We start from the raw sequence: 8,770 nt of genomic DNA, 5'->3' as shown, positions 1-8,770 counted from the left end.
ATTGCTACAGCGGTTATTGGAATTTTGATATTCAAATTCCGTCACACTCTACGATGCCAGGGGATCTCTGAAACATCACCAGTACCAGCTACCAGGACTCAAGTTTTATTCCACCCTCATAATACTTCTTTAGGGGATGGAGAAGTTACATTCTGAATCCACGGAGAATCGACAAGGTTCATGATGGGTCAGCGATACTCGACACCGCTGACGAAGATGAACTTGCATTTTTATTCCTATGAGAATTTTCATTTTTATATTCAGTCTGACTTGATACCTCCTTATTGTAACACGTGTTTTTGAATAGAATAAACTTTTTAAAAACTTATTTTTCGAAAACCAACTCTTAACTTACGCCAGTGGAAATCAAAATACAAAACAGCCAATTACTTTCAATTGGAATGGTAATTCAACATACTTCTTAAAGAAAAACCTTTTTTTATTTGAAATATAAAGGTTGGTATTCACAATCTTCAGATAGTTCAATTCAATTGAACAAATAGTTTGTCCGTACTGAAAATATCATCTGGTTACTATTAACCGTTACTATTCATATTAGAAACGAAATCACTGAGAGAACTGATTTTCACCTTTACAATGTATGAACGATGACCATGAACACATATATAATATCCTTTGATTATTGGATATCATAACTTCGAACTATAATATTTCAAATAATTTCAAGGTTACAAAACATATTGCAGAAAATAATATGAGAAAATTATGAACATTACGATGAATTTGTCGCTTGTGAATAATATTATTTTATTCAATCTCTCCGGAAATACAAAAGCTCATCTTAAATTTCATCCATTCATGGAAAATTAATCCCACTCCTGCTAATTCGAACGTCAGATATATTATGAATGAAATGGCTTCCCTTCAAGTCTCGAAGGAATTGACTCAATATTCCAGTACGTTCGTTCCAGACATAAATCTGAAGTGGTGACAGGTTTCGTCAAGGTTGGGAATGAAGGTGTTCATCCACAATACGGACTTTCAACGCTTCTGGGATTCGCTTGTCCTTGGCGTAGTGCCAAAATGATGAATACATGATTTTGGTGTAATATAATTATTCATTCTGAGTGGTGTTCCATCGCCATAATACAGACAAACTTGAATATTAGGATAGTAACTTGAGATGAAACTCTGTATGCAGTTTTGGAAATTGATGTATCAAAATGTAATTATATCTAATCTACACTGGTTTTGAAAATATTTTTGATGTTTTTGAAATGCTGCCAAATTGATTTAGCTAATAACACATAATTCATCAAAACATTAAAATCAACAGTTCAAAAATAACTTTTCAAAACGCTCAAAGGTGCGAACTCGTTTCTTCCTTTTCATAAAAGACGATGTACGCATCTCCACTCACAAGGGATTTTGGTGAAATTAGTGACACGTGTCAATCATTGTATTCGTGACACGCGCCAGTATAAGGATGTCTGCAGAATGCTGTATAATGTTCGCTGTAGGTAGACTCACTGTGATTCGAAACTGCATATAGATTATAACGACAAGGAGTCACATTGTCTGCTGCATAATTGTTTATATCTGAGCCATCAAGAGGAAATTCGATGCCAACATTCAACTTGCCTCTAAATATTTCTGTTACAGAAAATATTTTCGAATGAATGACTAAAATATGAGAAAACTTATGGATTGATACAGACTTTGTGAATTTTCTTCTTTCCTCGCAACTTGAACACGCCTGTTTTTCATGTCCATCCAAAGTTTTCTCTCTCGTGAAGAAATCCAAGCATTGTGATAAACTCAATTGGCCAGTTCTTTGTGGTATGGGGAGTGCCAAATCCAAGGAAGGATCGATGATTACAGATGAGTGTCCACAATGTGTGCACTTCATCGTGGATTTTAATTGACCAACGAAGTTATCTACAATCTCAGAGTTATATGAACTCAAATAAATCAGCCATGACTCTTGTGCTTTTCTGCTGTCGCTCAATTTTTCGTTAATCTCCGTTAAGGTGAGTTTACGTTTCTCAATAATTCTATTAACGTCATCATGTAAATCTTCTAAAAGATAACGAAGGAACTTCTGGGCGTCTTGATGCGCATGACCCATGAATCGAGGGGCAAAACTCTGAATCTGACTTTTTAAGGAGACTGTGTTTACTGCTCTATCAGGTGAATCTCCTGACCATAATTCCCTAATAACTTCTGCGAAAGTTTTGATTAAAGCACAGTCCGTACCAGAAATATTAGTATTGTAATCTATCATGTACTCATCCTTTTTGAAATATTCCAGTAGCCATCTCGTATTTGATAAACATTGGATTACACTGTACATGAAACAGGTATTGTCAAAATGTTTCAACCCATTAAGCCAAAGGGTTTTGACTAAAGAATGTATCACTGATCTAATTGTGTTGTAGCTGTTGGTGATATGTTCGCAACCGCTATTTTCTTTCCAGTAATCACGCATGCGAATATTCTTTCCATCATTGGACCAACCGAATGAGGAATTTGAAGTAAAATCCCTTGAAACTGAATCAGATACATTCATGGTGGTTTTTTCTAATTTGTGAGAGAAAGATAATTCCAGTTTGTATATGATATGTCATATATGTCAAAAAAAAAACTTTCATCGTAAAAAAAGGGTTTTTCACCGTGAAAAAATTGGTTTTTTTTTCACTGCCGAAATAATTGACAATTCATAACAATAAGAGAGATCCACAGAATTTGCAGTTCGGCCACTTTTCATCAAAATAAGGAAAATATTCGCATTTGAATAAATTTTCTGACAACTGTCATATTTTGAAATAAGTTCGTCAAATTCAGGAAGTGAAAAAATCATTCAGTTCAAGTGGACCAGTTCAACTAAAAGCTAAGTATTCTTAAAATATATCTTTTATATATAAAACACATATTTTGCTCACTTTAAACCGTAGTTGTATATCATTCATTTCAATGACTGCTAACGATGGCCTTTCTCTTGATAATAAATTCTGTGAAATTTGTGAAAAATCCTTTAAAACAACGAAAGGTCTCAAAATTCATAATGGTAGAGTTCATAAAATTTCTAATACAAAATCCTCTTTGAATGAATCAGCTTTCACACAAGCTGTCGATTCTGTTCTGTTGCCTCATTCTAATAAAGATACGTCATTCAATACTACGTTTCATGAAAAATTGTCCTCATTGAAACGATCCAGTCACATTATAAAAAGGATTCCCAAATCTGCAAGAAATTGCTCTGCCTCTGCCCTCTGCGAAATTATAGAAGAATGCTTACATACAAACTCTCCAACAAGCTGGGAAAACTTGTTAACTTTTCCTTATACTTTGTTCTCCATCCAACATGCCAAGGACTCCCGTAGATCTTCTCTCGCATCTCTCATAAAGAAAAACATCAAACTTCTCAATTCCAAGACCAATGTCATTCCATCTCAAATCGATGAAAGGAAATATAACCAAAACTTTTCTAAGCTTGTTTTGAGTAAAATAGCTGATGGTGACATTAGGTCAGCTATCAGAATCTTGAGCTCAAGTGATACGTTGGCCGAATACGATGAATCCACACTTTCAGTTCTCTGATCAAAACACCCTCGATCAGATTCCTCCACACAGTCTCTGGATTCGCAACTACCACACGATTTTTCAGAGTTTCCGGTGTTCCAATTTTCAGAACATGAAGTATCGGAGGCAATTAAATCTTTTCGTTCTGGTTCTGCTGGTGGTTTGGATTCTTTCCGCCCTAGTCATATGCAAGACCTCATTAGTCACAGCTCTGGAAATTCAGGACAGAAACTTCTTTCTTCTGTTACAAAATTATGTAACTTCATTTTTACTGGTAGGGTTTCTCCAGAAATTTGTCCTATACTTTTTGGCGCTTCACTGTGTGCTCTTCGGAAAAAAGATGGAGGAGTAAGACCGATTGCCGTCGGTACCTTTTATCGTCGATTGGTAGCTACACTTGGTTGTATGAGGATTAAAGACGAACTAGGATCGATGTTACGTCCACTACAGTTTGGTTTCGGTACTGCAGGTGGATGTGAAGCTGTTGCTCATGCTGCTCGTAGATATATTAATCTTCATCCAAATCCTGATTCAGAAATTTTCCTGAAAATAGACTTCAAAAATGCCTTCAATATGATTGATAGAAACATCATGCTTCGTAAGATTAAAGATTCGTTTCCAGGATTATATGCCTTCTTAAGTCAGTGTTACAAATCAGCCTCCTATTTGAGTTTTGGTTAACATCTGATTCTGTCTGAGGGAGGTGTTCAACAAGGTGATCTTTTAGGACCTGCTCTTTTTTGTCTGACCATCAACGAACTTACTAAAAGCTTATCATCCGAATTCAATTGTTGGTATTTGGATGATGGCTCAATCGCTGGCGATGAAAATAGTGTTTCAAAGGATTTGGAAAAAATCATTGATTATTCAAAACATCTTGGACTGGAACTAAATTTCGAAAAATGCGAGTTGATTACTCTTTCAACTCCGAATAATATTTCCGAATCCATTTTGAAATTGGTTCCTGGCATAAGAATTTTGGAAAAGTCGAAATGGAGTCTTCTGGGTGCTCCTCTCTCTAAAGATTCACTTTCAGAACATCTTCGAGAAAAACGGGAATCACTCAAATTGCTGACCACCAGATTGAATTAACTCCCAAAACACGTTGCATTTTTTCTTTTGAAAAATTGTTTGGCGATTCCAAAACTCATGTACGCCCTCAGATGTTCCCCCACTTGGTCAAGTCAGTTAGAACTTGACGAATTTGATAATTTACTCCGCCACACGACGGAATATGTTACAAACAATCATTTCAATAATGATTCATGGCTCCAAGCAACTCTTCCTGTAAACCTTGGCGGATTAGGGCTACGTTCGGCTTCTTCCTTAGCTTTACCAGCGTTTCTGTCATCAGTCAATAGTGTTTCCGATCTTATCGATTTCAATCTTCCTTCCATATTTATCAATATCAAAGACGTTTTTTATTCTGAAGGTGAATCACTTTGGCATGCTGCAACTAATATTGCTCCTCCTACAGATAAGAAGAAAATACAAAGTGTATGGGACCGACCTCTCCTGAACATTATAACTGATAAACTTCTGAAATCTACAAGTGTATCCGATAAGGCTCGTCTGAAAGCAGCAATGATCGAGGAATCGGGTGCTTGGCTGAATGCTTTACCTGTTGCATCTCTTGGAACACTATTAGACGATGAATCTTTCAGAATAGCAGTAGGACTTAGGATGGGTTCATCTATTTGTGTTTCTCATACTTGTGTTTGCGGTAGTATAGTTGATGAGAAAGGTACACTCGGTTTGAGTTGCAGGAGAAGTGCAGGGCGTATATCTCGACATCACCAAGATAACGACATATTGAAAAGAGCTATGTTGTCAGCGTGTGTTCCTGCAATTCTGGAACCCTTAGGTACAAGTCGAGATGATGGTAAACGACCAGATGGCATGTCTCTCATACCATGGAAATACGGTAAACCCGTGGTATGGGACTTTACTTGCGTTGACACGGTCGCGGCTTCCCATCTAGCCGAAAGTTCCAAGTCTGCTGGAACTGCAGCATTGTCTGACGAGAAATTGAAAAGGAAAAAATACCAAAATCTTGGAAACAACTATCTGTTCCATCCAGTAGCGGTTGAAACTTTTGGTGTTTATGGCCCGGAGTCTCTGTTATTCGTTCATGAACTCGGAAGGAGAATAGGCCAAGCAACGAAAGATCACCGTTCTACCTCTTTTTTGTTAGAAAGAATTAGTATTGCTATTCAACGTGGCAATGCTGCTTCAGTACTTGGAACTATTCCTCCTTCACATAATTTTGATGAGATCATGCATTGCCCTAATTTCAGTACGGAACTGAAACCTCTTCGAAACAAGCCAAAATATGTGGATATTTATCAGTCTCCTATCAAGGTTAATTCACAAGTGATTGATCCACCTTCTTCTTTTTCAGTGCGGTCAGTGGACTCAGGTCATTCTTGGCCCCAAAAAATGAGTTGCATTCCTCGTAGAATTGGTACCATTTCAGTGGAAGCGCTTCTTGAAGGAAGAGCCGAATCGATCCCTCTACGAAACCCATTTTCACTTGGAAGCATCGATCGCAGCTTGAGAAATGGTTCTTATGGAGATTCTGTGAAACGTGTTCTTCCTTACGAATCAGTAGAGAGTTGTCCTGAAAATCTAGAGAAGAAAATTGGATTGGATAATTTAGGAAACACTTGTTACATGAATAGCATTTCACAAGTGTTGTTCATGACGAAGAATTTCAGGAACGAAGTTTTAATGATGAACGAGAACGAGAATGTTTCCTGCTTATTCATCAAACTCAAACAACTGTTCATGCAGCTGCAGTTTCGTAAGAAGGTATCATCTTTCCCTCCAACCGATTTCCTGGAGTCTTTGAAGTCCACTAGATACTCGTTAGGACAACAAGAGGATTGTTCCGAATTCTTGGGGTTCTTGTTGAATACTCTTCGTGAGCAAAACAATAGCAAAATCAATACTCCCAGCCGCTCTGGACTGAATGATTCCGTACAACCCATCTCGTCTTGTGTTTGTAAATCTTTTGCTGGAAAAATACTCACTTGTTTACTTTGTGGTAAATGTTCAAGAAGTACTGAAAACTTATGTGAATTTCTGGAACTTCATCTAGCTTTTTCTAATACGACTAATTACCAGTCCGTGCAAAGCTTATTGTTAAATCATCTGAAAATGGAATTTTTAACAGGTGATGATCAACTGTATTGTCAAACATGCGCCAAACTAACTGACTGTTATAAGGAAACAAGTATAGCTGAGGCACCAGTCAATCTAATGATAACACTGATGATATTCAAACAAGACTCAACCTCTAACGGAAGCAAGAAACTCTTTGGAAGGTTCGAAATAGATGAACATTTCAACCTAGCAGACCACTGTTATAATATTCATGCAGTCATTGTTCACTGTGGTTCTGGCGTTGAACGTGGTCATTATTACGCCTTGGTCAAAGAAGAAACGGACTGGTTTAAGTTTGACGATAGTCGTGTCACGAAGTGTTCTGGCGATGCATTGAATTTATTGGAGCCTCTGGAGACACCCTACATTTTGTTTCATGAGAGAGAGGACATTGTTGGATCAAGATCTTCAGATGATGTGGTGCTGCAGGTTTTTCCGGGTTTTCCTGCAGCTGAAAAAGCAAATGCGCCACTGGAATCAATGAAGTCGCCCCGGAGCGCCAATTAATTTTTATTGTTGTATTTACTGTGTTTTTAATGTCATTTGAAATATAGTTTGTATAATTCCAGAACTTGTTTATTTTTCCTCGCATTTTCTGAGACAATTGAGAAATGATCTGCTTACTCCATTTTGTGATGTTCATAGGAAAAATTGATTTGATTTGTGGGTTCAGGAATATTTCATCTAATTTTTAAGTAGATGGATGAGTACCCAATATCGATGTGAAATTACCCTTTTCAATTCTAACAGGAACTTAGCAAAGTGGAGTGTATGTCCAGAATTTAGATTTTTCCGCAATCGTAGCAGCTGCACCAGTGGAATTAGACGTTGCGGCAAGGTGTGAAGCTGCAACTGTATCCTCGCAGGCGGAGTCCCAAACCAGAGGTTTTCCAAATATCCAAGGAATTATACTCATCCCACCTGAACGCTTTCCATCATCTCCACCAACACCAAAGGGTTCAAGAACTGAAGGAACCTCTGCTTTTTTTATGAGATCAATAATGGAATTATGTTTTGAAAATCTGCCAGATCTGAATTTACAACTAAGGTCATGGTAACCATTTTTTTCTACAATGGATCCGCATCTGCATTTATGACTAACACAAATTGAAGAACGTAACCGAAAACCTATATAAATCCCAAAAGATGCATCATCTAAGAGGGTATCCAAAAAAGCCCCGGAAAGAGTATTTAGCCAGGCACGAGATTCTTCGGACATAACAGCTTGAAGTCTAGCCATTTGAATATCGGAAACTTTCTTTCCCAAAAATTAATCACTCCCAAAAATATAACCCCTTCATTTCAAAAATTAAGGTCTTTCGACGCGCGTTTCGCTAACCAAGTTAGCGTTGTCAGGAGATCATTATGACTGAATTTCACTACCATGTTACTGTTCAAAATTCATAGTGCTTCCATGCGATCCGAAATACACTGATGGGTTGATATGAACATTCAAATAATTGAAAATAAGACTGGCTTTCAAAACTGCACGTACACTTCAACAAATGGTGGGCAGTACGAAAGACAAGACCTTGGGAAAAACTCTGGGATATATGGAATAAGCTGCGAGGATGGTCATAGGCAATATGTTGGTCAAATCAAACAAACTATATTGGCTCGCTTTGAGGGACATGATTCGCATAGACGAGATAAATCTTTCATAGACCAGATACATCTATGCAGCTCAACATGAGAACGACCATAGAATAAGTGAGAAATATCACATCAGGTTTCTGAATGCCTTCGGAAGCTTTTTAGAAAGTCTAGCTGTAAATATACCTTACTATTTTTACCTGCGAATGAACAGATTAAATAATGGCGAATTATTCAATTCAGTTTGATTGTTCATAAGATGATGAGAGTTTTTGAATTTGTTTATTTCCATACTCTCCAACAAGAACAAGGTACGCTCATTTTCCATTATCCACAACTCAAGCTCACTTTTATAATAATGAAAGCTTGAAATATTTTTAAGGTATTCTGGTATCAACGACCATAATCTGGGCGCGACATAATTTGTGTTCCTTTGGCAAATTGTTTTTTCACTTCGAAGAAAAAACAG

The 8,770-nt window shown here is 37.3% G+C and overlaps 1 pseudogene; it reads right to left on the bottom strand.

Moving 5' to 3' along the window:
- Positions 1–1,025: 1,025 nt before the first annotated feature.
- Positions 1,026–2,530, bottom strand: LOC141484007 (ubiquitin carboxyl-terminal hydrolase 2 pseudogene; annotated as a pseudogene).
- Between the last annotated feature and the right edge of the window lie 6,240 nt (positions 2,531–8,770).

Source organism: Leptinotarsa decemlineata, unplaced genomic scaffold (genome assembly GCF_025532065.1).
Source record: "Leptinotarsa decemlineata unplaced genomic scaffold, Ldec_3_MD MMD2_tig00004307_RagTag_RagTag, whole genome shotgun sequence".
Lineage (NCBI taxonomy): Eukaryota > Metazoa > Arthropoda > Insecta > Coleoptera > Chrysomelidae > Leptinotarsa > Leptinotarsa decemlineata.
Note: the sequence above shows the minus strand (reverse complement) of the source record. Positions and strands in the feature narration are given on the sequence as shown.